This window comes from Bidens hawaiensis, unplaced genomic scaffold (genome assembly GCF_021521415.1).
Source record: "Bidens hawaiensis isolate Kalapana, Puna unplaced genomic scaffold, B.hawaiensis_p1.1 tig00029036_1, whole genome shotgun sequence".
Lineage (NCBI taxonomy): Eukaryota > Viridiplantae > Streptophyta > Magnoliopsida > Asterales > Asteraceae > Bidens > Bidens hawaiensis.
In genome coordinates, this window is record NW_027494783.1 from 202,720 (window position 1) to 208,862 (window position 6,143).

Sequence of the window (6,143 nt, forward strand, 5' to 3'; positions counted from 1 at the left end):
TTTAAACTTTTCAATGTCTTGTAACTGTTCAGTAGTCGGAGCAGTCTCCGTGTCACGATGTTCATCTGCCAAATGTGGCACATTTTGTTCCTCATCTTCATAATCAGAGCTGATTTCATGTGTAGCAGTGGGCCTTGGAACCAGTGCCACGTGCTCCTCAGCAACTTGAGCAACAAACGGTACAGTCTCTGTTTCAGCGAACCGGCCAAATTTAACCGAAGCATGAAGTCCCTGATAAACGATCTTGGATCCTTTCATGGATTGTTTCATTAACCCAAAGGTGTTGGGTCCCATCGACTTCATATCTAATGTTTCAACAGATTTGACAATTTTAGTGTAATGTGAGTCAAAAATCATTTGTAAAAATCAAGGATACACGAGAAACATCTCTTTCTTCTTTCCTTTCAAGTTTCTCATCATCTCATCGAAAACTTGTAATAGTTGTAATTCCGGTCCATGATCAGAGCAACTATGGCCGACATCTGAGTGTGGCTTATGTCATCGGAACCTCCCTTTCTTCCCGGCACACATGAGAAGAACGTGTGTATCAAGAATCTCTAGTATGGGTGAAACAGATTCTTGATTTCTGGAGGATAGGTTCCCTCGTAACCCATTCTTGTAAGCACCTCGGAAACAGCAGTAGTCGTGTATTCCGTTGCGTAATCGGGTTGATCCCCAAATAAAAAAATCTCACGTATAATAGCCTCAGTGATGACGACCAGCTTCTTTTGCACTGTGGACTCAATAGAAACGACTCCGCCTGGTCCTCGGTGGTTGATCGAAGCATTCTTCCAAAACTCAGAGATCGTATTCTTGCAAATGATGGGATTTTCTCGTAAAGCGTGAGAAATCTGACAAGTGTTAAGACCAACGATAATCGACTTGAACTCCTTGTGAATAAATAGTGGATCAAATAGATGTCCAGTTATATTATGAGTATCCACAAACTTTAATGAAGTCTGATCAGCTATTTCTACAACAAATGAGTCAAATTAGTAAATATGTACATAACTTGAGTGACATTCATAATTATGATGTCATAATTATCAAATTATAAAACATAAAGGGCCAATGATGACAAAACCATATTGGGTGGACCATAAATGAAAAATAACAACATTATAATAGATTTTGGTCCATGAATTGAGTTTTCTGTCCACAGGGGGAGATCTCGGTCAACAAAAGTCAACCGAGAACCCCTTGGTAGATCATGGGTTTTCAGTCTAACAGGCAGAGAACGGAGAACCCCTTGAGTTCTCCTTGCAATCTTCTTCAAAACCACCGAGATCTCCATGGAACCTGCAAACCATTAGTGAATCCTTAACTCTAACAGTTCTAATCATTGTTTTGAATGGAGATATGACAGTCCACAGTCCATCTATCCATCGATTCATCAATTCATCTATCCATCCAACTATCCATCCATTCATCAATCCATACGAACACGGTTCATTTAGTCTCACAAAAACAAATAACTTGAGCCTGGGTTCATTTACCTATGAGTTAAACAAGCACGAACACCAATAGAAGCTTAATGTGAGTGGTTAAGCAGGAAAGGGTTTTCGGCTAGATGATAGTTCAGAGAGAGATAGATCCAAAAATTTTTAAATTGATACCAATAATGGTGTTTGAAAACCCTTTTAAACTTCAACCTATGTGGGCCGAGAACCCTTGAGGATCAAAATCAGAGAAGACCAACCATTGAACAAGCCCAAAAGGAACAAACAGCCCATGTTATGTTTTATTAGGACCAGTAAATAAGATCAAGGCCCAAAACATTCCAATCACATAAAAACATCCTAGTTTGAACATACGTTTCGAGAAGAGTAATTTCGAGATAAAACAAAAGAACAGAAAATAGAAAAATAAATAAAATTTATAAAATAATAAAAATAACACGAGATACCAATCCTTTTGATTTTTGCAAATTTGGGATCAAATTTCAGTTTTTGTGGAAATGTCGCCTTTTGTGAAAAAATCTGAACATGAAATCATATTGTTTAATATGTTGTCACAAGGATTCATGTTTAGCGTTATTATGACATAAAGAAATAGGTTGGTAGCAAGTATAACAAACTTAGCATGATTTTCATTGTGTTAGTGATATTGATTTAGGTTTAGTTTGGCATAAAGCTTAGATGGACATCACTTATGGACCTGTGGTGCCTCCATCTCTTCTCAAGGCGTATTTGGCTCTCCCTAGATCACCCCAATTTTACTCCAACCCCCTAGTGCTTGATCAAAATTTTAAGCAGCAAAACTTAGGACCTTAAGCCTATTGAAGGATAACAGCAAGGATTATATACGTACTTAACTATTTTTTTAATTACATAATAATGGCAATAACAAATGCATGTAAGTCCCGAATCTGGATCACTACAGTAAGATAGCACAGTAATTTTGGTGGTCAAGACACTAACGGGCTTTTGTATGACTGGGTAATTACTTTTCTGCCTATCATTTGGAGAGATGTATATGGAGACATGCACATTTCTTCAAAATGACTCTCCACGGTAAGTTTAGAATTTTTATTTTATATCACCTCAACTTTTACGCATCATGGTAAGCTACCATACAAATCATTGACTATTCTACAGCCTTTTAAGCTTAATAACTTCACCCGTTAGGCACACAAAAACAATTTATCTATCATTTACAAAGGTTGGATCAATTTTCATTTGAAAAATATTTGAAGCCTCTAAAAGTTGTTAACAAAATAATCATATCATTTCCTAAGGAGTTACAGAAGACAAACATGTTAAGAACTCAGTCACCCTGGTCACTCTTTAGTTTTCAGGTAAATGGCTATCCCGTATGACCACTAGTGGTTAAATGGACCAAAACACATATGTGAATACGTGTCCCTCCAACTTGGAATTACCGACATAATTTTAAGTGAAACAATTCAAAACACAAAAAACACATCACAATCGCCCCAAATGCTTTTAGTCTTTAGATAAATAGCTATCATGTGAATCTACAACTAGATCACCGGACCAAACATATACAAGTATATGTTCTTCAAACTTGAGCAACCGACATGATTTTAAGCGAGAGTGAAACTTGAAAAAACGAAACCAGAACCATTTTTTTGTATAGAAAAATGAACACGCACACACACTATTTTTGGCCTTTTGGTTTTTCTCCCCCTATATTTGTTCAAATTTAGAAAATATGTACAAGATTACACCCAAAAACACTCATTCCTCAAAACGAAACATTTTAAGAAAACTCACAAGCACATTAAATTTGGCTGTTCCGACTGGTTTTGTAAATAAGTCCGCCACATTGTTGTCAGTGTGGACTTGTTCAAGATGAATCAATTTCGGTCGAAACAGTCACGAATGAAATGAATTTTAATATCGATGTGCTTGGTTTTAGAGTGCTGAACCGGATTCTAAACAATTGCAATGGAAGCATCATTATCACAGAATATATAAGTATCGAGAAATTCCAAACCGTAATCCAGCAATTGGTTTTGCATCCAGATAACATATGAGTAGCAAGCTTATGAAGCAACATATTCAGCCTCAGCAGTTGACGTGGATACCGTTTGTTGTTTCTTGCATTGCCAATAGATGAGATGATCGCCCAAAAACTGGCAGCTGGAAGACGTGGATTTCCTGTCAATGTCATCTCCACCATAGTTGCTATCAGCAAATGCATATAAATCAAAATCTGAGTTCTTGGGATACCAAAGACCTAACTTCGGTTGTCCCTTCAAATATATAAAAATATGTTTGATAACAGTTAAATGAGAGAGTTTAGGATTAGCCTGGAAGCGGGCACACTGGCACACAACAAACATGATGTATGGACGGCTGGCGGTGAGGTACATCAGGGGCCCGATCATCGATTGATAGTAAGTTTGATCTACGATACTCCTTTCCGGATCAGAAGACAGTAGAGGTCTTTCCTCCATAGGAGTGGTAGCACTCTTTGAATCATGAAACTCAAACTTTGCGAGCATATTCTCAACATACTTCCCTTGATGGAGCAAGATCCCTGTAGAACTTTGATGAACCTGCAACCTCAAAAATGTTGTCATCTCTCCCAACGAACTCATCTCAAATCTTTTTTCATTATTGCTTCACATTCTGCACACAACTCAGCACTGGTGGATCTAAAGATGATGTCATCCATATAGATCTAGACTAGAATCAAATCTTTTGAGACAGTTTTAAGGAACAAATTTGATCAATGGTCCCTCGCTTGTAACCATGATCCATAAGATGTGCTGTCAACGTAGCATACCACGCCCGAGAAGCCTGATGAAACCCATACAATGCCTTGTCTAACTTGTAGACGTGATTTGGTTTCTTGGAATCAACGAAACCCGGTGGCTGATCCACGTAGATCTCTTCTTTGATTTCACCGTACAAAAACGAGGTCTTAACATCCATCTGATATACCGTGAACCCCATGAATGATGCATAGGACAGAAAAACTCTGATGGCCTCAATTTTAGCCACGGGAGCATAGACCTCAGTGTAATCTAACCCTTCAACTTGACGAAAACCGCGAAATACCAACAGTGCCTTGTTTCAAACGATAACCCCAGTGTCATCTTGCTTATTTCGGAAGACCCATCTCGTATCAAATGCTTTCTTTCCTTCCGGTAACACAACCAATCTCCAAACTTTCAACTTATCAAACTGATTCAATTCTTAATTCATAGCATCTACCCAACTCGGTTCCTGAAGGGCCATATCTACCGTGTTTGGCTCAATTTGGGAGATGAAACAGGAAAAGTAGCTGTTTATGTGTCCTGTCTGACTTCTGGTGGACACACCCGTTTCAAGAGGACCTATGACATTCTCAATTGGATGGTTTTTCCGAATCCTCAATGGAACCAATTGATCGAAAACATTACCGGTAAAGTGTAAGTTTGACATATTATCATCAATATCAATAAGAGGGTTCTTCCATCCAGAGATCGCTGTACTATGTGAGTACGAGGTGCTGGCAACATATTCATTTGGAATGGTATCAGGAAATAGTGTGCTCCCAAAATTTTGTCAAATAAGACTCTCCCCCTCAATCGTTGAAGTACATTTGATGGAGTTGGTGTTGTGACTGTTTCTGGTTGATTGACAGGCATGGACGGAGTGACATCTATTGGTTCTGTCAGATCATCATCTAGAACTGGAGATATATGGGACACGGCATGTTGATCTTCTTTCTCAATGTCTACGGTAGCATCGCCTGAGACGTTTGAGTTGGTGACTATAAGTACGTTGAACGGGTTGAATAGTTCATTGTAGTCGAACAACCGGTCAGAACCGACACGAGCATCAGTTTCATTTTCTTCCAACCAACTAACATCGTGTGACTCCAGAATCTGCTCGGTCGATTTATTGTATACTCTATAGGTAGTACGGCTGGCATAACCAACGAAATAACAGTCATCAGCTTTGGCCCCATATTTTGGAGTTGACTCAAGATTCAGTAGAGTACAGGGGCAACCAAAAGCTCTGAAATGTGCAACAGTGGGCTTATGACCATAGACAATCTCATATGGGGTCTTCTTTTGAGGCTTGTTGATTATCACTCGATTTTGAACATAGCATGCCGTATTGATAGCTTCAGCCCAGAAAAATAATGGCAACTTAGAGTCGCACAACATGGTTCTTGCCACCTCAATGAGAGTTCTGTTTCTGCTTTCAGCCACACCATTCTGTTGCGGTGTGCGAGCTGAGCTGTACCGACGAAGCAGTCATCTTTCTGAACAAAAATGATTCAATGAGCCATTCTTGAATTCCGTACCATTGTCGCAACGAATCCCCTTCAGCTTCAGGTTAAGCTGATTCTCCATAAATATTATGATTCTCTTGATAAGCTCTGCAGTTTCACTCTTATTGGACATGAAAAACACCCAAGTAAAACGTGAGTTGTCATCAATAATAACGAGACCCTAAGAGCTACGAGAAAGACTTAAAACATGAACCGGACCGAAAAGATCCATATGAAGTAATTGAAAGAAGGATGAAATGGTATTAATCAATTTTGGCTTATGAGTTTTCCAATGATGTTTACTCAAAGCACAAGCCACACATTTTTCAATAGTAACAAAATCTTTAACGGGTAAACCACGAACCAAATCATTTTTAGTAAGACGGTTTAAGTTTTTTACATTTGCATGA